Source organism: Ammospiza caudacuta, chromosome 10 (assembly GCF_027887145.1).
Source record: "Ammospiza caudacuta isolate bAmmCau1 chromosome 10, bAmmCau1.pri, whole genome shotgun sequence".
Lineage (NCBI taxonomy): Eukaryota > Metazoa > Chordata > Aves > Passeriformes > Passerellidae > Ammospiza > Ammospiza caudacuta.
In genome coordinates this window covers 23,759,727-23,785,505 of record NC_080602.1, presented here as the reverse complement: position 1 = coordinate 23,785,505, position 25,779 = coordinate 23,759,727, and positions in this window count along the sequence as shown.

The following is a 25,779-nucleotide window of genomic DNA, read 5'->3' as shown; positions in this document are numbered from 1 at the left end:
ATGTCCCAGTATAAACTGGTTAAACTGGGGCACACCTGACCCTGTAAAACTGAACATCACTGTCATTAGAAGCAGTACAAAGCAAATGAGATGCAAGAAGAAAATGCTGGAGGGAAGGAAAAAAATATTTAGTAAAAACACAAAATGAGACCCCTGTTCATTGCTTAATTTGACTTTTTTTTCCAAAATATTTGTCACCCTAGTTCAAGTCCTGCAACTTATTGCTGTAAAAATACAAAAAAAGTCTCCTCCCCTTTTTGGCATTTGTTTTTTTTAAAGCATCTGAAACAACATGATTTGTGGTTTGGCTTTTTTGTTCTGTTTTTACTTGGTGGGTTTGGTGTTATTTATTTGAAAGGACAGAGGCTCCATTTTGTTACTTTCTTATTCACTTCTATTTGCCTACTCCACAAACTTCAACATATTCCCTCAGTTTGGAAGAAAATAGATTCTGACTAAACTATATTTTCCTCTTTCCTCTAGCCACTTTCCAACCACCAGAAAATACTTAAAAATTCTGAAGGAGCAAAAAGAAATGTGGGGATAAAAAGAGTTTAAAATAAGTTTTAAAAAAAACCCTAACGTGCTTTTGCATTTTTTTTTCCCATGCAAATATAAAACTCCAGAATATTTTTAAAAATCACGCTTTGAGAATAGGATTTAAAAATTTCAACTACAAGTGATGGTTTGTAGTTATATTCTACAGTTCTGTAGAAAATGAAGTGTTTTTTGACTGCCAGCCTATTCACTCACAAGTACATAGCCTCTATTAAAAATACTCCTCTAAAGATAATTTAAGGCAAAAAAAAAGTGTCTAAAAAAACCAAATTATAATCAGTCTTAAATTATGTGCCGCAGATGAAGAGATGAATCTACTCTTTTTAATGTACAGAGACAAAAAACAATAGAAGATTTTTAAAAGAGAGCCCTTCCATGAAGGAACATGGAAAGACCTCCTTGGATAACTATTCATTTAGGAGAAACGATGAATATACCAAAAGAGATATTTCAGGGGACTAAAAAAATCTGATTTCTTAAAAAAACAATATCTAATGCAGGTCCCTCTCTGCTGACACCTTTTTGGTGTCAATCTTCTGCTGTTGAGTCTCGGATTTTATGCTCCATTGAAACCAGTTCCATAATGGATGTAGTCCAATTATAGCAACATTTAAGAAAAATAATTAATGAATTCTTTTAGGTTAATTGTTGGATATCTTAGGGGTCTTTTCCAATCTTAATGATTCTATGATTTCCTTTTTGTTTGTTTATTTTTGAATAATAAGAATAAACTTCTCCAGCTGGGATAATGAATGGCTCTGCATTTGTCCGACTTCTTAGACCTATTATTTTATTTCTTTCCTATAAATCATAAATCTTTGATGACATGGGTCCAACTGCCTCAAAGCCACTACATAAACATTATATTTCCACCAATATGATTTCACTCCTATTACTTTTTCCCGGAGTTCTGCTCCCTATTCAAACTAAAACCAACCAAACAAACCAAAACCATCTTTTCATTCCTTTCCCTCGTCCGGATGCCTCGCAAAGCAAAGAGAAATGACGGCTTTGGTCTGGGGAGAGCCTGGATTTTCTTTCTTCCTTTAAGCAGGCAGAGGATATTCGTGCAAGGGAAGGATCAGGGTCAGGCCAGGCACAGCTTGTAAGTGAAGTTGTCTATCTCCAGGCCACACAACTCTGCTGCAAGTTTCCCTAATGCCTTGGCAGCACTCCATGGCCCAACCTGGAGACACTGAGCTCAGCAGAGGAAGCCAATTAGGTTATAACCTGCAGTTGGTTCAAGCCCAGGTCCTGGCCGTGAGCTCTGGCTGCCTTATCCATTAAGCTGCCCTGAACCGGCGTGAGGTTTAAAATTGGAACAGTTTGTTTTGGTGGAAAAAAAAAAAAATATTCATAATTTCCATAGAAACCAGAAAAGGATAAGATACTGTGAGAAAAATACAATTATAAAAACTATTTTGATTTAGCATCTTTGCTGTTCTCCTTGCTGTAGATTCTCTGAGAATATGCTTCTAATTGCATCATTGCATTAGCAAATCTCCTGTTTTATTTAAAAGTCCATATTTAAATGAGACCAGTATTCAGGGGAAAAGAAAAAGCATTCTGGTGCATTTGCATTTGTGGAAAGGGCCAAACCATGAATGAAGGCTACCACATTCAGAATTCCCTCTATATTCCCCTTTTTTCTTGATACATTTGGCAGGGGAGCAGGGAGGGGAAATACACAAAAAATTAAGACACGAGCACGGAACCTCAACTTCCACAAATTGGCACGACTCCATCCAACTCAGTGGAGCTTCTCTGATTTATATCAGTCAAAGATCTGGGCTAAAGGTTTCTGGGAATAATGGGAATGGGAGGATATCAGCAGCTTCACTGACAGAGGAGAGAAGATGCTGCGGGGAGCTGCACATGCAGCGCGTGGCCATGACTGCTTGCACACTAATTAAACCAGTTTTATATTTTGGTACTGGAAAGATGGTTAAAACCATCTGTTTCTTTTTAGAAATCAATTTCTTTTCTACTAGCTAAGGAGAAAATGTGGACAAAATTAGATCTAGGTGATAAATAGTTGTTTGGGGTTTCTTTCTTCTGCATCTGAAGGTCAAGATGTAAATAGGATTTGCGTCAGTACTTAAGGACAGATGCAAAGGTTTATTGCAGTGCAGCAAGCAACATGATCTCAGGTAAATCTCCAATGTTTTGCTTCAACCAAAGCAGTGATTTAATTTATTTAGTGTCCTATTTAAGCTTCCCCTTTTCTGCATGTTTTAACCCTTGCAATGTGGAAGTGTTTAATATAGTTTGAAACAAACGTTGAAAGAAACATTCCCAATCTTTTCACTGAAACTAATTGTGGAATATGACCCAGTCTGAGGCCTCTTACACATCAGGCAATCAACAGGCTGATGCCTCAGTGGAGTGTTCCAGCAAATTACCTGGCACAGCCATCGCAGAGTAGCTGTGCTGGAGCACATCCCTGGAGCTGAATTAGAGGTTGTAAATTGCCTCCACAAATCCTTTCCCTCATAGTCACTTATTGTCCCACATAAGTAGCTATCATTTTAATTGACAGAGTCTTGTGTGAGGGATGCAAAATCATGAAAAATATGAAGTGCATCATACAGAGACAAAACACAGCTCCGTTGAAATTATACCTTGTCAAGAGAAAAAATATTCTGGTTGGCTGAACATGAATCAAGGAATTTGGAGGACCAGAATGCTGGAATTACCTGGTCTCAAAAAGTAGAGATAGAAAAGGGCCTGGTTTGCTTATTTAGACTTATCTTCCTCTCAACTTATTTTTCTTTTCTGTTGGTCTCAAATAAATGGTGAAACTTTGAAAAGGAACAGCACAGAAGAACTAAAATATAAATAATGACAACTTGTATTTGTGGAGAAGATAGTCCAGGAGACAGATAATGGCACAAAAGCAGTTCCCCTGGGAAAACAGCTTGAACCCAGCCAGAGCTGGAGCAATGGCCATCACAGGCTGCCCAAGGGCCCAGGGGTGGTGGCTCTGTGGGCTGTGTCCCTCCCCATATCGGGGTTTCAGTGGTTCACAGCATCCCCACTGGCCCCACAAACAAAGATGAATTTCACTCTCTGAACACATCTGTCATGTTAGGGCTCTGACACTTTGCATGATGGTGCTTAGCAGTCGTGGTACTGTGCACACCAGGGATCTTGGTACTGCCTTTTCTCCTCTAAAACTGGTGCTTAATTAAAAAAAATAAGTACATGTGCATACCTTCAATCACTGTTCTGTCATCTTGTGCTGCAAACCCACAAATGGAATATCTCATATCTTTCTTGCCTTTGTTTTCTGCTGCAGTTTTTGTATTGCCCTTTGAAACATGTGCATTAATAAAACAAAGATCAGTGCTATTTTCTCCCTTATTAAAAAATATTAAAGTTAAACATACGTGACCAAAAGGCTGAAAATTGGACAATCAAAACACGCTATCCCTCCTGAGTTCTGTTTGATTTTATGTCTTGATACCCTTTAGTGACAAGGGACAAATATCTTACACCACAGTGGAAGTCAACAAAGCTATTTCTCTCTTAAAAGACTATGGGTAGAGGACATTATGTCTTGGTTTTTTACTGAAAAGAGATATTTTTTCAAAGATTATGTCCTTTATTGATTGATTTATTTATTTAATCCATTCACCGATAGCACAGCAGCTTCTGCTTTAGCACTTTGCTGTTGCTGCTTGACTGAACTATAGAGCTTACTTTTTTTATGCAACCCTGAAATCAGTTCAACATTGAAGCAAAGGCCATGACATTAGAGATTTTCAAGCTGATGGAGTAAAAGATATTGGGTTTGTGTGTATCAGTGCAATAGGTGTTGAAAACACAAAAAAAGAAAAAGAGGGCCATTGATCAAAATAATAGATAGAAGCATTTTTTAATCTGCACAAGTCCATACATGTTTGTATCTCCAATTCTACGCACACACAGACATGCAGAAGTGTGCCTCTAACTCCCAAAGTATTTGGCTTTCTATATATATTTCAGCTTTTAGCTTGATTTCATTGACAGTTCAGTCAGAATATCATTCTCCCTTCCCTTGTGAAAAACTACATGTTAAGCCTTTTTATTGTTTTAACAGAGCTCTCATGTTGTTTTCTCTCTTTTCCTTGATATATGTTTTGTTTTGCTCTTGAGGCAGAGAAGCACAAGTTCTCAAATAGATTTTTGCTGTCAAAAATCAAGTGTTTTTAAAGTACAGCCAACTTGAGGAGGGTTTGCTTGAAGGGGAGAGGAGCTTTCTCCTTCTACCCCAACAGCCCTCGTGTTGTTGGCCAATGGAAAAGCCAATCTCAGGGTGAGGACCAAAGAGTGCAAACCTGAAGGACCTTGACATCCATGATTTAATCATTAGGACGAGGTGCTCTGCTGAGGAACAGCCTCAGGAGGAGGTCAGGTTTCAAGGATAACACTTGCACCAACAGGATGGTGTAAAAGAGATTTCTTTTCTCACTACAGATATTTATTCAATGTGTTGTGAGTGCCACCAGTATATTTTCTGCCCTTGCGTTCAAAGCACCTTTAAGGAGAACATGTATCACTGTAAACAGTTCATGGATGAGTAGATGGAGGCACAGCAAAAGCTAATGATCTGACAGTTCAAAATTAATAACTAAATCAGCAAAACAAGTTGCAGAGGAACACAAGCAACTGGCTGCAGTGGCTTGTTTATAATTCTAAATACATTAACATACCTCAGGCCTGACTCCCATTCCTGAAGGCAAGGCTTTTTTGATGCAAAGCCTCCTAATATACCAAATTTTGCTCTGAATGCTCTGGGAAATAAGAGTTAACTTTAATGAAAGCCTGTTTGTGCTTTAAAATGTCATATATATAGCCTGATTAATGGAAAGAGGTTAGAAATAAATATATTTTAATATGGAGAACGCAGTTACCAGTGCACTATCAGAGCACAACTGACATGGGACGCAGTCTAAACAAAAGTCAGCAGCTACTAATGAGGCTTGTTAGTGATGCTAATCTATGTAAATGTTATTAATTGAGAACATCTATCTTTTATCTCCAACATTTGGTAATCAGGCAATTAAAAAACAATGACATTCCCGGCGGTTGTTCTCCCAGTTAAAAAAAAGTGATCAAAGAGTCCTGAATAAGGAAAGGGAAAGTCCCTTATCAAGAGCTGGGCCTTGCCTTGGGCTACCAGGGCTCATTAAAGGCAGAAAAGCTCTGTTGATCACCAATTAACCTGATTTGTAGGAACTCTGATAAAGACCTCAAACAACATGAGTTTTCTTAACTATAATAAATGACACAGTTTATTGACAAAAATAAAAACGTTTGGTTTGAAAAAGAACATAAAGGAGCTATTCAAATTGGATAGCCCTACCACACACCAGGCCTGGAAGACGTGGGATGGGTTTAACTTCACCACACTGGTGGCATATTATCAATGCTAGATACAGTCAAACCTATTAACAGCCATATACACAACAACCAAATATATACATATTTGGTAGCTGTCACATAAATTTCTGTCATCTCTAGTCATAACAGACAGCAGATTGCATTAATTATGTATGTACTATGCTCATGAATGGAAATTCAGCGCTCTAGGGTGAACCCTGCCTCTCGAAACACGAAAGTAAAAAAAAAAAAAAAAAAAGACATTTTCTTGAGGCTTAATTGGTGGACATTTTGTGATTATACTTTTTTTTTTTTAAATCTTAGCAGTTGCTTTAAATTATCCCTAGTGTAAATTTCCTTATGGCTTTTTAACCCATTCTTTCCTTTCTGGAGAATTTCAATCTTCCTCTCAGGTATTGTTCGTGGTGTCATGATGAGTAAGTATAACACCACAGTGTGACTGTCAACTATAACTGTAATTATTGCCAGGGATTCATTAATTCACATAGTGATGGCCTGTCCCTGTTTGTGTCTCTGGAGAAAGGGAATAATAACTAAATGTAAAACTTGGGCCTTGAGTTGAGTGGAAAAGTAGCACAAATGTGATACCAAACTCAAGCATTCTCTGCATTTAAAGGTTAATCAGTTTTGGTTTAACACCATAGCTATTCCACCAAACCTCTGTGTTGTGAAATTATCTGTTACAAACAAATTGTCTGCATAGTGAGGATCTTGCCAGCATTAGCATGTCTTATCAAATTATACCCTGGGCTTACATTGCTTTATATGCAACATTTTTTAAGTGTGCTTTAGGTCTTCAATGATAAAATGCATTTGAGACTGTGAGATTAAAGCTGCCTTATTAGGTCTATCGAGTAGCTGATGTCCATGATCTTTATGGGCTGGATGTGACTTTGATAAGAATCAGATTGGGTCATAAAGTGAAAAAATACCACTGTCACTTTTTCTGACATATCCATTTGACACATGCAGAACTGTATCTCAGGTTTATACATCAAAAATTCAGCTCGCTTTTCTTCCTGATGATGGACACCTTCATCATTTCCACAAAGATATTTTCCACTATAAAATATCTTTTCCTCCTCACATCTGCCTTCTTCATTCGCTGTTTGTGTCTATTCAGAGCAGAACAGAAGCAGTAAAGAAAATCATATGGGGAGGTCCAACGCCTTTAAATGAGCAATTTTTAAGAAACCTCAGCTCTCATACACAAATTGATGATATGTCGCGTTGAGCAGAGAATGTTTTTGGTGTCAGAGGACGTGTCTGAGAAGAAACAAAAAGGTGACATAGCAGTCAGGGTAGCATGAAGTGTCAACAACCCCTTTGAAGCCCAGACCCCTTTTCATTAAGATGATAAAATGAAAGATCAGCTGCTTAACGGTGAAGCATGTGAATATTTTGATCTGAGATGACGTCTGTGGTTTTGCTTTTATAACTAATGCATTAGTGCCTCTCTCCCTCAGAAAAGGTATCAGTTAGTGATATCATGGGTGAGCTTTTATCTTACCATGTAGATCTGAGAGTGTTTTACAGCAAAGATAATTATCTCCAACCAGCGATTTTGGTTGGTCTTTGATTTAGCTGTTCAAGCAGATGCCACCATAGAGATTCTATTATGCACAAACAATTGTATTTCATTGGTAAGTGCCCCGCATGCCTACCTCATTATTAGAACCCAATTAATTTTTTCTTTGTAATAAAATGGAAAGACTTAGAGCTAACAGGAAGGCTACTCTAAAGAAATTTGGACCAACCGCAAAGAGTACCTGGAAGGAGCAGAGAGAAAGAAGAGCGGTAATTACGTGACACATGCACACACACAAAAAAGAAAGAACATGAATTGAAGTTTCAGAAACAGGCCCAGGGAGCACAGATCGCAATCTGGCTAGATTGTGAAAGTACTACTAAGATGTTTTAATTATATGATTGATGTAAGCTTCAAAAGGAAACTCGGCACTCACAATGGCTGCGAGGTTAGGAGTGTTATCTAATGTAAAAAGAAAACCACCACTGAAGGCAAACAGTGCACGTGAAACTTGAGACCTTTCCCTTTCAGAACCAATCAATAATGTCTTATTTTTAATCTATATTATGTTTAAGAAAATGTGATGACATCCTTGATTGAAGATCACACAAATAATTATGCTAGTAATGACTGACTTTGTAGGATCTGCAAGGAGTGGATCTACGAGGAGTGTCGTTTGAATTCCTGTGACACTGCATGCGAGGGGACCTGGTTCAATTACCTGATAGAAGTACACAGACTTCTTGTTTGAGACAAACTGGGGAAAGCACTGCTTGGGGACACTGATTAACACCTTCCAACACAGTTCTGATTACTTTAATCCAGTCACTTAGCTTACCAGCAAATTATCTCTTTTCAAGATAGTGAAGTTTGCTGACACTGGGAATCTCATCCTGCAGTGATTCCTGATATTTCAAACATCCTTTTCCTCCAAATCAGAACAAAATCCCTTCAAATTTTATTATTTTAGGAACCTTTTTTTTTTTTTTTTTAATCTTCTGGTTAGAATTTACTTTTGAATCACTTTTATCATTACAATTCTTATTATTAATGGGAAATAAATAAACAGCATTTAGGATCCACCAAAAGGAAATGCTTTTTATAATTCCTGGTTAAAAATTCAATTAAGAAATCAAAACAAATCTTTTTTTTTTAATCAGCAAATTGTTGTGTTCAAAAAGGAGATTTCTTCATTTCAAAATTGTAACTGGAAGGTTGTTTCTGAGCTCACTAAAACTTTGCAGAAGGTGACCAAATGCTCTGCATGTCTCTGGCTATCAATGCCAGGAAATAAACTGCTTTTCTGCCTTTCTTTTGGTGCTGAGCTGTTCGTTGCAGGGGATCTGAGGAAATGTTACCTTTCCATACAAAATGCTCTTCCAACAGAGTTTATTCAAAGGAACAAATAAGTATTTCTTGGTGAGTACCCAAAACAACAGGTGAGGGGGATGGACAGGAAGTCTTTGTCCACAATGGGCAGAAGAATGACATTAAAGCTCTACGTTCTCTGTGGCAGAGCATATGTTTTTAATGCAAGCTTCCACATAAATATCTTCTTCTAAGATGGCTTTGGGTAGTCCAGACTACCCACTCTTGTCAGGGCTTGTTATTGAAGCCACTCCTTTTCTTGGTGATAACCCAAATAAAATCATAACACAGTTGGCCCAATTCTATTTAAAAGTCTTTTTATGAGTCTTGATTGACCAGGCATGATGGTAATAGAGTGAGAGTTAATGCTACAAGCATTACACAGAAGAGGCAAAAATAAAAGCTCTGCTGCGCAGACAGGAGGGGTGAAGGGTCCATTGAAAAGCAGAGAGATTAGCAACTCATCACATTATATGTGGGTTATCAGGAGACAGAGGTAATGAAAGTGAGACCTATATCCTTGATCAATAAGAGTTTGACTGCATTTTGAGTTCATTTTCCCCTGCCGAGAGCGAGACAGCAAGCTTACTATTGATCACAGTGTTAATCCATAACTAGTCTGGGCCCTAGCCTAGTGGAACAAGGAGGAAAAATAAGATAATAAGCAGGAACTCTTGATCTTTTATTATGGTGTGCTAGATAAAGAGAGTGCAAGGTTCAAGGTGAAATACTTTATGGTTAACCCCTTCTTTGCTGCTTAACTCCAAGTGCATGAATGAAAGTAAATTAGCCAGGTCTCATGTTTTGATACGTATTGACCTTGAATCCTGTTGACAAACCCTTTGCTATGAAACCCACACGTGTGTGCAGGTTACCACTCCACACCTCTTCAAAGCCCAGGGGATGGAGCACTCACGTGGCATCTGAGTGATATTGGGGTCACATCCTCAGCTGGTGAAAGCCTTTGTCACATCCCTGAAATAAGCAGGAGTGAGCTGCTGTAGCTGAGACGAGGAGATGCATCCCTAAACCTCGCCTTAGCAGGGCTGTTTGAAAATTGAACTTGCTGGTCTTAACACAGGCAATAGTTTCCATTACTTGTATATTTATTCCAGCCTTTGTTAGAAGCACATCTAGATATTCCCTGGTCATTGCTTTTGCCTGTGAGTTGTCTTTTTCTTTCCTCTGATGTTTTCAACTGACAACATGTCATTTCAACTTTCTTTTTCCTTTGGCAACACCTGTCTGGTGTCAGAGACTGCCACATTTTGAGGTGAGCAGCTGATGGGAAGTATGGCAATTACTTTTTAATAAATACTGTGAAAAGGAAGAAAATTAGCATTGTTATGGCAAATAGGTTTTTAAACTATTAATATTCCGTACACTGCTGCTTTAGTAAAATTTTTAAATATCAGCATTCCCTTCAAGATTAAATGAGTTCTGCTTCATGATTAAAATTTCTATAAGGCATTCAAAATACAAGTTTTCAGTTCCTTCCACTTGGAGGTGAGGAGCACACTGGGAGTTTAGTCTGTGGGAAACATCTCCTGTGGTTCCTGTATAGGTGCAATAGAAATATTTGTATTTCTATAAGCATTCAGCCTTTCTCCCTCGTGTGTGATCCCATCAGAGCTCACCAGATAACAGCTCAGTGCTGGCATTTCCAGCCTGAGTTAAGTGACTCATTCCAGCAGAGCAGGGCCATTCCCTGTGCTGTTGGAAATGTCTTTGGGATATGACTGAGAAAAGCCGTGCAAATGCAATTTATAAAGAATTATTTTTCATTCTCTTTAAAAAGAGAATAAAATTAGCAGAACTCCTCTCTATACCTTGATTTTTTGGGAGCCAAAAGTCACAAGTTTGGTCCACCTACATAAAAATTACTTATCTTCTGCAGACTGCATCAATGCGCATCTTCCCTGGTGCATGGGGAGCACAAAGATGCCAGCACACACGTGGCACTGAAGCAGGACTTACTCATCTCAGTGTGAGTCTCACTTTAGTGTTATAATTTGATCCTACAGCTTGGCCAAACCATAATTATGCTCTGCCTGCTAATGACACGTTGCTGCTTTGACTGGGTAATGTACTTTCCAGCTCTCCCAGGCTACACCTAACTCATTCAGATAGCCCATACAACTAATTTACAACCTCTCTGGAGCTACCTCACAGTTAGCTCCTCTTAGTAGTTGTTAAATTATCCCTGTGTATCATTTACATGTTGCATGATTTGGTTGGGATAATTAATGCCTGCAAAGCACTCTGAGGTTTTGGGATGAAATGTACAGTAGAATTACAACAAATTGTTCTGGTGATGTGATGATAAATAAATACTGCAGCAAAAAAAAAAAAAAAAAAAAAAAAAACTGACAACAGCTTTCATATGCTATTAAAAACACAAACCTGTAGCTAGAACGCTCTTTTCCAGCTGTGAGTGCCCTGTAGTCCCAGATACTCAAACAAAGAGAAGATTAATCTTCAAGTGGTAGATAGTCACTTATTCTTTAGTGTTCAGCATGTTTTACACAAGGGTGTGTAATTCAACTATTCGCTGTAACATAAATCAATTTATGGACAAAACAAGGGGAGGAAAAAATCCCATTGTTCTTTAGCTTAATAACACACCAAAAAAAATAATAAAAGGGAAAATGATTTATAGGACTCCAAAGAAATTGCAAGGGTGTTTTAAAAAAATATCAAATGGTTAAAATATTGCTGTAGGCAGCACCCACAGGTTAAGCTGAGTGATCCTTCCTGCATGGAAGAAGAGAAGCAAAGGCTCCTGCAGATCAAAAGCAAGCATCTCTTTGCAGTTTTAGGGGCCGTGTTTACTGGACTTTTCTCCTTTATTTTATAGGATTTCAGTAGTTCAATGAATGTTATTAGTTTTACATTCTGAAAACACAGCTTTGACTGCAGAGGCTCAAGTGCTTGATGCCTTTAATTCAAGGTGTTGGTTTTCCCCGACAAGGAGGTTCCCCCAAACTCTCTCATCTCATTTTTGTCGTGCACTTGAAAGCACTCATTAAGTTTGCAATGAAAAGAGGTTGTTAGAGCAGAGGAAATTGTAAAGTGGACTCTTGCACAGGAGCTGCTTTTATAAGGCCATGATCTGGACTGGACACTGATGCCTCCATTTTCTTACACAGCTATTTATTTATAGATGCACGTGAACAAGGCATAGATTTGTGTGCTTTGAACCACATCCCCTAAATCTTTATGGCTTCTATTTTCTGACTACAGCCTGCATTTATGCACATGCCAATATTTAGTGCAATCCCTGCACAAATAAATGTTATTGTCTTCATCTAACCAAGGCAGCAACCTTAAAAATATCACTGATGACAGATGTGTGTACAGAGATTCAAACACAGAGATAAAGATGTCTGTGTTCATCTTGTGTGCCAAGCCAATAATGAAATGCAATGTAGCATTTATAGTCAGATCAGAGCTTTGTGGTTTTACTCTCTTGAAAGTACCACAGTTCTCAGGCTGACATTTCTGCCCAAGCTGCCCCTGGGGAGGACTGCAGAGCCCTGCTAAATATTTGCAAATGAGTCTACTCCTTGTGAAAGTCTAATATGGAAAGTTTTACCTTCAACAAATGTTCATTAAGGAAGGAAGACCATGGTCTGGAGCTAGAAGTCTGTTTTATTTTTTGTTAGGGAGATTTCACCATGTTTCTAGAGGTGAGAATTTAGAGTCAGCTCTGGACGCAGGGCGATGTTGTGATTCTGCAAATTGAGTTATGCATGTTGTTAAGGGGGAAGGATGTATAGCAAAGGAAGAAATAGAAAACCATTATAAAAATAATTAAAGTGAGATGGATTTAAATCTATTTATGGTCTAATTTTCACATATACAAAGTGTCGAGAGTGAAGACCTAAAGAGAGCCCCTCAAGTCTGCATCTGGTGCATTTTTACATTCTGTGCCCAGTTGTCAAATAAGTTAGGGTAGGTCATTAACTGTCTCACAAAACACTTTTTAAAATCAGGATTTACCCCTGTGACACTTTTTTGATCAATTTGTCAAGTTACAGCTGAATTTCCTTAGGCAAAGTGAGACTCTCTGTTCCACTGTGTTTGAGGTGCTCCAAAAGGACCAAGGTGGATGTGGCAGAGGCTGCCAGGTAGGATGGAAAAATGGAAAAATGCAGCCTTAGAGGACAGCAGCCAGATGCCAACACAAATCACAGAGTATTCAAAGAGCAGCAGACAACAGCATTAAAAAAAAAGGTAGAAAATGTCGATTATTTTTCTTTATACTTTGGAGCTCTTGGGTGACCTGTGCAAAATGTGCTGCTCATAATTATGTCCCCAGTCCATTTTGCAAAAGTCAATGCCTGGACATGCTGGGATATCTGGCATAAAAATTTATTCTTCTGTGCACACAAATAAAGTGGCAGTGGGATATTTTAACTGTAATCACTCTGAGGAATACTGGCATGAGACGTTTCAGAGCGGGTTTCAGCTCCAGATTGTCGAAACTAACAATAATTTCTGTAATTATTTTATATTAATTATAGGTCATCTACTAATATCTTTAATTAATTAATGTTCTAATGTGATTATGTAATTTATAGTTACTGTTGGAAAAGGTTAATTTGTCAAGAAAGACACAAGGTAAACAGAAATGTTATTAAAACCCTGTATAAACATTCAATATAAAACTTGAACTAAACTAAAAGCAGAAGTGTAAAGAAATAAATGCTTAAACCTCTTCATATATACAGCCATCTATCCAGTGGAATTTCATAGAATGGTTGATTTCTTGCAGGGTTTTTTTCTGTCCTTAGAAATGAAAGATCAATGCCTTTTTTTTTTTCCAATGGGGATTTTATTCTAAAAAATTAATTTTCTTATATTTTTGAAGAATTCATTCTTTTTTCCAACATTTTAGCCTAAGGATTTTTTTTAAATATTTTTAAGTTATTATTGTAATTTCATTTACATGGAAAACTTAGGACAAATATAAATTAAAAGGTAAGGATTTCTGTAATCAGATCAGTCACATTTTTGTAAACAAAGTTTCATTTTAAAGTCTTTGAAATGTAAGCATTTTTTTCTCTCCATCATATAGATACTGTCAATGAGTTTGCAATTTACCTTATGATCAGCCTTAAAAATTACATTTACCGTTTTCTCGGCTGAATTTCCCAATGCCACAGATCTTAGGAAACCAGAATTACCTTGGGTAGGATTCAGAGATCATTCACAGAGCTCCTTTCCCTGCTCCAGGTGGGCTTTTAGCCCTGAAACCCTTCAGATCCCCTTTTCCCAAGGTATCTTAGAGCCACTGCCAGGTTTCTTACATCTCTACTTGTTGTTGCTGGGTCTCACAGATTATTTTATGCCTGAGTAACTTGGGTCAGCAGAGTATTTCTTTCTGAACTCACTGGGATTGCTCTTATTTGATTGAAACTTTGATTTGATTGCTCTTATTTGGCAGCTGCTGAAGTTCTTGGGAGTTCTTTGAGGGATGTTGCCTCTTGCTACGGGTTTGTGCAAAGCCAGGGGTGGTTTGGGCTGGGATGGTGAAGGGAAAGAGGCAAGCAAGTGGCAAGAAATCAGAGCCACGATGTTAAACAGGTGTAGTGGGATCAGAAGCCATCCCTAGTGTTCATTACTGGCATATGCTGTAATACCATCAAATTATTTCAGCAACCTGATGTGAGAATGGGGTGTGGGGTGGAAATTTGCAGATGGTAACAAGGGCAAAAAATGCCGAATGAATTTTAAATCTGCACAGCGTAACATTTTAGCATCAAAGTGAGCATTTAGTACCAAATACCATTAATTAACATTTCCATGGGCTTTTTATTAAATGCTTGCTCAGCAAGTCAAGTGTCTTTCAAGCTCGGAACAGCTGTGAATGTATAAAAATATATTGACACAGATATATTCATGCATGCAAATAAATGTATTTCTTTTCGTTTGTTGTGAATGATTGTTATTATATTATAGGGTTTTAACAAGTTAAAAACTGATTTGCATTATCAATCCGAGCAGCTGAAAGGGGGTTGCACATGAATACCTGTCTACCTGTCTGTAATCACTCTGTAGCATCTGGTCCCAGCTCATTCCCTGTTTCCTACTTATTAGTAACTCACTCCAAGGCAAGGACAATAAGCCTTTACCCAGATTTCTCTTCCTGCATCTCTTGTAAGGCTACTCAGGTACTCATTTAACAGCAGCTTCCAACCCAGAAAAGTTTGTCAATGCCATAAAAAGGGCATAAATTAAGTTTAAAGTAGTGCATTGCAGTGAGCAGTCCCACAGTACGTGCAGTACTTACAGCTTAATCATCAGACCCAGTCAGCAATCACCTGATAGCTTTTGTTTTTACCCTGTGATAGCAACTAAATTAATTTGTTTCCTAATAAAATATTTCAGGATGTTGAGAAAACACAGATAAGTAGACAGAATCCTTATTAGGATCATCAGTATTAACATAAAATCCTTTTGTGCTCATTAAGGAAAATACAGTCAATTTAATTAATGCACATTAATCCCCAGTTGACATTAAAATCAGCTAAAAAACAACACTGATATAGATTATTAAAATGAAAGTGTACAAGGTGGCCTCTATAGGAAGAAAATAATTCCTAAAGACCCAGGGCTCCCTTATTTTATTTTTTTTTTCCATATGGAAAATGTAATCTGGTTGCCTGTCCATTACTCTAAGGAAAGTTTGTGGCCACCAGAGGTTTTTCTGTGGGATTCAGGGGCGGAGAAAGAAAAGTGCTGGAGACAAACATCTGTCCCACATCACTGGGGGGTGTGGAAGAACCCTCTGTCATCCTTGGTCCTTGCTGTGTGCAGTAACGGGTTTGGCAGACCCTGAGCTGGGTTATTTTCAGACTATTGCTAAGCCTGAGGAGATGCTGCTCACCTTCTTTATCCCATGTGAGATTTTTGCACTTTGCTGCCCTGGCCGTGATCCGGCAGCGTGTTAAGACATGGCATGATCCCCCAGTGGGTGTGAGCTCATCCCTGCTCAGCAAAGCCCAAACATTTGCTTTGAGGCATGAGGTGCCTCAGCGAGGTCACTGAGATCCTTCATGTGGCATCAGTTAAGCCGGTGCTTGAGAGCAGTATCATAAAAAATACCTCAGTGACTCAGGTGTGTGTCACAGTGCTCTGACAAAGCACGGGAGGTGTTGAGGCACCCAAATCTCCTGAGCCTCACATGTGTGTTCAGGCATATCCTGTGCCTGGCTGTGTGGGTGCCCATGCAGTGCCCTGGCTGGGAACAATGCAGGTATTTGAGCCCCACCTGATTAGGAGCTGTTTGCTGGCACACTGGCAGTGCCCAGGGACCTCTCAACCCATGGGAAAGCTCTGCCAAGACCAGGCTGCTCTGGGTGAATTTTCAGGCAGTCCCCAGGGATTTGTCCCAATAAGGAGTGGGAATCCAGGGGGATGTTGACTGAATTCAACATCCAATCCCATTCCTGTATGAGCTGGAGTGATAACTGGGGAGTTTGAGGGCTGGGATGTGCAGCAGTGATGCTTTAGGTGCCTGAAAGCACAAGGGATTCCGGCTTCACCCAAGAAGCTGGAATTTCCTGCTCTCTTTCCCTGGCGCTGACTCTGACCACTGAGGCACAGAGCCATGCTCATGTTTGCATTGCCCCTGGCCCCGTTTTTGTGCAGAATGCAGCCATTTCAGGAGGAACTGATGGAAACGTGACCCATTTCTCTTCATTTCCCAGCAGAGAGGGAGAAGGAGCTTATGTCCTCTCAGACAGAGGAGAGGACCTTGAGAGTAGATCTCCATCTCTCTGGGGCTGGTGTAGCCCTTGGAGGACTGATGGAAAGGCAGGGAAATGAAACCTTCCAGCAGGTCAGTCCTCTTTCTTCACCCAGATCATTTTCTCTTTTAAAGACCCGCTGGGCAAGCACAGCAACATCATTTGAGAAAGGCTCAGGGAAAAAAGCAGAAAACACCAAACTGTTCAGCCCTGCCAAGGGATTGCGAGCCCTAGACCTGCCCAAAGGCAAATTCCAGGCACTTGCCTTCAAGGGAAAAAGCTGCAGTGCCTACAAATTCTGGTTTTATTTTGACCAGCAGCTGCACAGGCATTTTGAGAAGCCACATCCTGGACATGGGTGTGTAAGTGCCTCTGTACACTAGTAGATGTTGCCTTTGAAAATTGGTTTTAGATGGCTCTGAAAATATTATCTTCCTAGATTTTTTGTTGAATGGGGATTGAAATAATTTTCTGATAGAAGGTGGATGTTGAAGAGAGATTGACCTTCAAAATGTAGCTTAGATTTCAACTGAAGATGGCAGAAAAGTTTCCTGAAAGAAGAAATGTAGTAAGTTTTGGCTTAGAATTCTTGCGTGTGTAGCAAAAAATAATTCATTTTCATAGAATAAAGGGTCAATAATATGTAGCTGTCATCCTGGACACCAATATTGCTAAAATACCATTTAAGGCACAGCAGGTCTTATTTAAGGGAGTGAGTTTTTGCCACTGATTGTTTGGTTACATTGCACTTTGTATTTCTTCCTCAGTACCTGGTGGTTTTATTTTTTACAGCTTCTAAATCCAGAGAGACAATTTTTTTTTTCCTTTTCCTCCAGGATTTTTGTCTCTGTTAGAACCTCATGCCCTCCCTTCCCTATTGATTGCACTCACAGACTCTTATCTTCAGCTTATAACTTATTTTATTAACTACTTTAGAAAGTGAAGATAAAACATGAAGGAGGAGAAAGGGAATTGTGTGGTTATCCCATGAACAGGGAGGTTTTATTTTTAGAGCATACCTAGGTGCTAACAAAATAGAGGAATTATTTTTCTTTTTAATGGCATGACATGTTCCAAACTATGATAAGGTTTTGGGCTAATTAAATAAGAAGTGAGGTCTGTTAATGTACAGTTTTTATGATAGATGTTAGCATGTCGAGTCTTTCCTTCTTTTTGCTTCATATTTTAAAGTTTCCTTTCATGTGTGTGAAAAATGAGTAAAAGTGTCAAGTCTTATCACACCTGACCTTGCTTTTTGGCTAGCCTCTTTCCCTTATCTATCGAACACATTACTCTCCCCATCATAACGTCGTAGTGCAAACATCGCAGCTGCCCGGCAAACATGACCAAAGCTACCTTTAAACTACCTCTAGACTCTTTAAACTCAACTAAAAGGCTGATTAGGTTCCACCTCTTTGGTCATTATCTCGTTCCGATAGCCACGCAATGAAAAAGCAATCTAGTAAAAAGCTCTCTCCTAGGAAAGCTAGTTAAAGTGTGTGCTTGCTCAGGACGGTGTACTTAAAGAAAACAATTTATTCGTTCGTCAAAACCAACTGTGTAAACTAGTTTAGCTGTTTGCCGAGGCTTGGAATGAACAAACGTTGTTGTTTTCCTCCCTCAGCCCCTCGGGGAGGGGGGCTCGGAGCGGCTCCGGCCCCGGCGCGGTGCGGGGCGGGCGGGGCGCGGGTCCTGCCCCGCATCCTGCCCGAGACAGCCGCTGTCCCTGCCACAGGGACAGCCCTGCCCTGCCCCGCACCGGCCTTTTCCAGGGCAGGGAGAGCCGGCACCCCCGCGAGAAAAGCGCTGGGAACCCCCGGCCGCGCTGCTTCTCCCTCCGGCTGATGCTCGCCCCGGGACTGCCTCGGAGGTGCATGACCCTCCCCGCGCTGTTTGATCCGTTCTCCCTCCCCACCTTCCCGGGAATTATCTTCTCTTTTTTTTCCCCCTAAACAAATTTAGAAGGAAGAGATTAGCCCGGGGAGGGAGAGGCTGGCTGCGAGCCCGCAGCCGGCGCTGGAAGGGAACCACAAACCTTTCTCGGGCGGTGTTTGCTCGGGTTCCTTTAGCAAGCGCGGCACAATGGCAACTATTCAGGAATCAGTCAATATGACCTGGCACTAACAAGCCCTAAAAACATATATGCTTCATTCTCACAGAGACTAGGAATCATGTTTTTAAGTGGGCTTTAGTTTACTTTGTCAACAGAACAGGTAATGCGGAAAGTCTCCGCTGCGGAGTAAAAGCGCTCCCCGTGCCCTCCTCCAAAAAAGATATTTGGACCATAAAACCGCCTTTCCTGAAGAGATCCCAGCACAGGTGGTCCTAAGTGACAGGATTTTCCCAGAATAAAATTAATCTGGGCAGGAGAAGCGCCCTGGGAAATCTGTCCGCCTCCCCCGGGGGAGAATCCCGAGGGCTGAGCGGGACGAGCTCACATCGGTACCGGGAAGGTGGGCAGAGAGAAGGGCCCTGGCCACAAAAGGGTTACGAACCCGGCGAGTGGAGCCATTTGTCACCAGCACCCACCAGAGGGAAAAAAAAAAAAAAAAAAAAACACCAAAAAAAATTACTGATTAACGTGATCTGTCAATACGCCTCTGCCCCGCGGCACTGCGGGACTGGAGCCGATCCATTAGCTGGCACCTCCTTTGCCATCTCCCTCACCTTGGCGAGCCCCTGCATCCCTGGCCTGGCCCTGAGTCATGGGCAAACACCACCGGGTGCCAGGCTGTGCCCGGGGTACCCGCCCGGGCCGGGCCCGCACCCAGCGCGGGGTCAGCCCGGGGCCGGGGCCTCCTGCGGGACCGGGGTGCAGCTCCAGAGAGTAAATGGGGAGATCCCCACTTCTCCAAGGGCCGCAGACAAACCAGAGGGGAAAAAAGGAGAGAAAGCTGGGGGGCGAAGACTTGCCCCGCAGCGCATCCCTGACCCGGCTGGAGGAAGGGGTTAAAAATAGAAATAATTATTCTTTCTTTAAAAAATTATATATAAACAAGCAAACAACATTGGAAAACGTTGTTTTCCGCAGCAAAATGTGGGTGCACGCAGGATAAACATGGAAAAAAAAAATTAAAAATAAAGCTTTAATGAAAGCTGCCCGGGATGCCCCGCAACGGGGCTGGGAGGGGAGGCGGGCCGGACCCGGAGCTGCAGCTCGGCCGGGGATGGCGGGGATGGCCGGGGATGCCGGGGATGGCCGGGGATGGCGGGGATGGCCAGGGATGCCGGGGATGGCCGGGGATGGCGGGGATGGCCAGGTATGCCGGGGATGGCAGGGGATGGCCGGGGATGCCGGGGATGGCCAGGTATGCCGGGGATGGCCGGGGATGGCCGGGGATGGCCGGGGATGCCGGGGATGGCCGGGGATGCCGGGGATGGCCGGGGATGGCCGGGGATGGCCGGGGATGGCCGGGGATGGCCGGGGATGGCCGGGGATGCCGGGGATGGCCGGGGATGGCCGGGGATGGCCGGGGATGGCCGGGGATGGCCGGGGATGGCCGGGGATGCCGGGGATGGCCGGGGATGGCCGGGGATGCCGGGGATGCCGGGGATGGCCGGGGATGGCCGGGGATGGCCGGGGATGGCCGGGGATGGCCGGGGATGCCGGGGATGGCCGGGGATGGCCGGGGATGCCCCGCTCCGGCCCCGCCGCTGCCCGGGCAGCACCAGCAGCACCGCTGCGAGCAGCACTCGCCGGCATCCAGAACCTCCCCGCGCAAATTAATTCATCACAGAGCTTGTTAAACAATTTGCAAGTCGTTCATGATGTGGATTGTGGGGGAGTTGAGGGGTTTGGGGTTTTTTTTTGGTGGAGGGGGGGGAATGATGGGTGTTTTGTTTTTATCTCCTCTCTGGGGCCAAACAGCAGCTGGCAGCCAAAAGACTTTGTGAACTGTTTCATTTGAGGAAAGTGAGGAGAAAACCGACGTCTGACTCTCTCCGCATTTTAAATATGCTTGAATATAATTGACCGACTGCCGCTATGGAGCGTTTGACGTGCGTGATGGTGCTGCGCCCGGGTGCTCCGAAAGTCCCAGGAAATGCTCATTTGCAGGAAGAACTTGTTAAAAATGAAGGGCTCGGATTAAATGTAGAGGCTAAAGGCGTTTGCGTGTGCCACCGCTCGCATCGCGATTCTGCAAGCGCTCCTCCACCTCTCCCCGTACATCAAATTTTTAGTTCAGAAAAGCCTGGTAGCTGTGCGGTACTGGCTCAGAGAAACCCCTCACTGCATTGCACGAAAACCTCCTCTGTGCTGTAGGACCTGCTGTGTTAAATTATGATCCAAAGGCTGTGGGGTGGGAACAATCAATCAGAATACCTGGGGTAGTGTGTAATGTGTGTGCTCTTGCCAGCGGGAGCAAGCGGCCCCTGAACACAGTCCCCCAGCAGGTTAAATAAATATGATACTATAGACAAACCGAGAGGATCACATGGCCGCATCAATCAGCTGTTGATAAAATACAATCTTCCTTTAATACACGCTGGGAAAGTTATTTAACACTTACGAAACCTGAATTCAGTGCTGTTTCTTTTAGTAAAAGGGGAGAAAAATATTCTTTGAAAGTGCAACTCTTCTTAAAAGGCACGGAGAGGTGACAGTTGCATTTTCCTGGGGGATATAATAGAAAGCTTTTAATGAAGCCACAGACACTGTACAAAGTACGTGAGCCACGATGCTGGAAAAATACAGAAGCTGTTAAAAGAATAAGTCAATGTAGAAGTGGTCAGAGTCGGTTCCTGGCTGCGCATTAGGGTTTATTTCCTTTTCATTCATGATTTCACAACCCGGGTGGCTAAAAGGCTCCCGAGAACTGTTTCTTCTTGGCATGCAATTAGGGACGAGCCGCTCCAAGGAGGAAGCGACCGGGGGTTCTCCCCTCCCAGCTCGGCATCTCCCGCAGCTGCCGGACAGCGGGAGCGGCTGGAGAAGCGGCAGACACGCGGCTGCTTGGATTTTTCTGAAAAATTGTCAGATAAATACTAAAATATTAGAATTTCCTAAAAAAACAAATCAGTAGTCCTGGGTATTTGTTGAAATTAAAGTTTTTATGGGGGCTGATCACAGGGGTTTTGATTGGATTTTTTTTTTTTAATATAGGAAGGAATGGGGCTCTCGGGGTGCAATGTGTTTCCCCCCTCTCAGGTGGGAAGTTTTGCCTGCCGAGATAAAGAGAGTTGTACGCTTTGGGATTATCGCCCATTTGTTAACCACCTACTGAAGTGTCCCTTTCGAATTCTCTTCCCGGTGCCTTGTCCCACTTCCCCAGCTGTGCCCCCCTCCCCGACAGGCCCTGCAAATTTTGGGGGGTTTCCAGCCCCTCTCCTCCCACCTGCAGCTCCTCAAGGCACGGGAAAAGTGAGCGCCGAGCCCCGGGGAGACACAGCATAAATCACCGGGCAGCCCAAACCTCCGTGGGGAAAAGCGGGAGGAAATTCTGACAAGGTTTCCCCTAACAAATGGAGATTAATGCCCGCTGTAAAAAGAAAGCGGCTGGAAATGATGTTTATACAAGAAAAATCCTGGAAACAGGGGAAAGACTGGAAAAACCCCAAAAGCCCGGCAGGCTGCCGGTCCGGGGCTGATGTCAGCCAAAAAAAATACGGGGCTGAGAAGCCAAGAAGGCGTTTGATTCCCGGTTTGGCTCCTCCAAAGAGAGAGCCCCAGGGCCAACGTGGGCATCGCGGGGATGCCCCGAACCTCGCGGGTTCCGCCGGGGCTGCTCGGAACGGGGGGAAATCAGCGGGAAATCCCAAATCGGGACGGGACAGGACCCCCAGGGTGGGTGCGATCACGGGGAAAGGCTGTGCCCGCAGCCGGGGTGGGCGGAAAGGTGCCCGCAGCCAGCCCAGAGGGGATGCTCCGCGCCTCGGATGCGTTTGGGAAGTTGCGCTAAAGAGCTCGGATGCTTTTGGGAAGTTGCACTAAAAAGCTCGGATGCTTTTGGGAAGTTGCACTAAAAAGCTCTTTACCTGCGCCTGCCACCCTTAAGCGCTCTCCAGGGGCTTGTTGGGCAAATGTAATGGCAAGGCCAGGGGGTCTTGTTTGGCTAGACGTGGGGACATTTGTCATGGCTGACCTGTGAACTTCAGCTTCTGAGCCCAGGACTGTAAGGAGAGGCTCGGGCTAATGTAATAAAGCGAGAGAGACAAGAGGAAAGGCCTATCTTGCCCCAGGGCCACCACATGTTCACTCCGTTTTACTGTCAGTGCTACATGGAAGCTGTGGCTTCATTTCATATTCTATTAATATTTACAGCGGCGATTGAATTTCCCATTACAAAGTTCACCATGCACGCACTGCTAATACGAAATATTAATAGTATTGTGCGCATTATGAAAATTCTTATTATTAAAAAAAAATTACATATATGTATATACCGGGCAATTTGCACGGGTAACTTCATGTACGGTGCCCACCTGGCACAGAGGGCACCCGCAGCCCCCATCCCCACAAGGAGTGGCCCGGAGCCCGGGTGGCACCGCAGGAAGCAGCGTGACCCTCCCAGTGCCACCTCCACCCATGGGCAGGGTCATTCACTCGCGCAGGGTCACGTTTTCCACCTGCTTTGGGACATCCTGAGGACAGGAGATGCCCAAAGCAGCTTTCCCCCAACGAAGGATGGGGCCGAGGAGAATCAGGTGGATCCGATGGTGACAGAGGGGTTTTAAGTTTTTTGACTGCTTCTCCCAGCTCGGCTTTCCGAGGCGGTTTGAAGCCCAAGCAAAGCCTGAGTGTCTCAAAGATGAGTAATCAGGCATCACCTTACTTTGCAGACCGCAGCTGAGTCACTTTTCAGTCGCTGCTCAGGGCGGACAGAGAAATCCTATCTCCTGTGAAAGGAAAATTGGCCGCCGGAGTCCCAAAAGTGCCCCGAGCATCAACTGAAATGAAAGTAAACCGATAATTTCCAGATCGCGTGGAAAACAGAGGGGTATCGAATTTAAGCACCGCAAGCTCAGCCCGGCAGGACGAGCCTGTCCTGGAGCACTTTATCTCGCTGCCCAGGTCATTCTGCTCCTTTTTATTACTTTTATTTATCATTCTGAGCACAAGCAGCCTTTCCTTTCCCTGCATCGCAAACCTGAACGTTTACAGCAAAATATAAATCTGCCATTTGTGTGTGAGGAAGGTACTGGGAGAGGAAAGTCTGGGGAGATCCGTGTGCAGCATCCACAGGTGTTTAATATACTAGGGAGAAAGTTGCTATAACTGGGTATTGAGATTTTTTTTCCCCGAGATAACTCTTCAGTTACTCTGATGCCTGTCTGGAACTCATATTCGATTAAAGAAAAAAAAAAACAAAGAAAACGCAAAAAAACCAAAACCCAACCTTGTTTTCCGTCAGGTAGGGATCTGTATTGATTTACCCGGGTATTTACTCTCTGCTGATTGCAGTGAGAAAAAACCAGCTCTAGAGTCACTCACTTCACCTTGAATCCTCGGTGAAGGTTGTGTTTGAGCTGGGAGTGTTCCCACCTCCCTGCTCCCCCAGATTTAACGTTTCCCCATAGCTCTGGGCCCTGGCTAAGGGGTTTTCTCTGGCTGATTTTGGCCGTGGGATGTAACCAGATGCAGAAGGAGCTCCCTGGGCAGCTGTGGGTGCTGCAGATGTAGGGACAGAGAGCTGTTAGCCAGCAGATCGTGGTGGCTCCTCTGTTTTCCCGAAGCCTCTCCCACGCACGAGGAGTAGATGCTATTTATGACTCCTAATAGATGTGGATTAAGGTAATTTAGGAATCCTTGAGTTCGTCTCTCAGCTCGGGGAGATGACAGGCTCTGGGAGGTTTGGATGGGTGACATTTCCACCATGAGATCCGTCCTTCCCCCTCCCTGCTGCCCCCCTCCTCGTCCCCCCCTTCCAGCCCTAAATGTGTCATGCTTTGTCACATCCTCTGCGTGTGTGTTTTTAGAGAACATTTGAATAAAAGGCTCGATGCCAGGTATTGGTGACACAGTGGGTGGAATTTGCAGCCTTTCCACAAAGAGTTGGAAGCCTCCATTTGCATAAGGTCAGGGTACAGCTTCTCACAGAACTTTAGCAGCATCTCTGTCTCTTAGCAACACTCTTGCACTCTTGGTCCCTGCATTAAATTGACTGGTCCTTTCCTTTTCTTCCTTTCATAGGGAGGCTTACAATAAAATGTCACCCTTCCAACCTGTGCCTGTCACCCAGTAGGTCATCTGTTTCTCTTACACCTCCTCCCCCCCACCACCACTTCATCTCCAATTAGGGGATGAGATTATTCATTTGGTGGATTCCCAAAACTGCTTCATTTTTTATTTTGTTAATTAATATTAATAACATTTCTCCCTTTGTATTAATAAAAAGGAGCCCTCATAAACAGTGAGGAGATAAGGAGCAAATTGCAGGCACCTGCAAAACAATGGGATTGGAGTGGGGTAATAAGGCGAGTGGAGATAGAGAGAGCAAGGTTTAGGTCATCCTCTCCACCCATTTAGTTGATGCAGGGTTGAACTCAGCATGGAAGCCTTCAATGTGCTCAGAATATTAGAGTCACCCCTCTTGGCTCCGGCATGGGAATTGGTGACAGAATACAGATGCTGATAGGTGGTGTTAATGGAGGGTCAGGCTTGGACAATAGTATCCATCACTTGCCTCATGGCTCTGCTGTCAGATGGAGTCATTTCTGACTGCTCTATCACCAAGATTTGGGAGAGATTCAATTATTACCTTAGGCTTGGCAGCGCTAGATACAAATCTATGCCCAGAGGACTGGAAAAATCACCCTCGTCTTCTTCTCTCCCAAAGTGGTTTTTCCCCCTTCCGAAATAATTTTTTTTTTTAAAGGGAGAGGGGGAAGAGAAAAAATTTTTAAAAAGGAAAATCAATGTCTATGCCATTCAATCTGTCCCTCTGAATTCCTGCGGGGGGGAAAAAAAAATCAGCCAATGCTTTGCTCGGCCTGAGAATCACCCACCAGCTCCATAGCACTGTCAAACTTTTATGGGGAGGGTTATGGCAGAACCTGTAAACTTTGGAGTCTGTACCCAGAATTTGTGCTTTTCCCCCAAGATTCCGGGCTCTGCATTCCTGTTAGGGAGCTAAATCCCATTTCTGGGTGCCAGGGGTGAGCAGGGCACACTGCAGAGCCCCTCTTCACCCGGGACGGCTGGGGAGATTACTTATCGAGAGCCCTCGTTAACTTTAAGAACGGGGC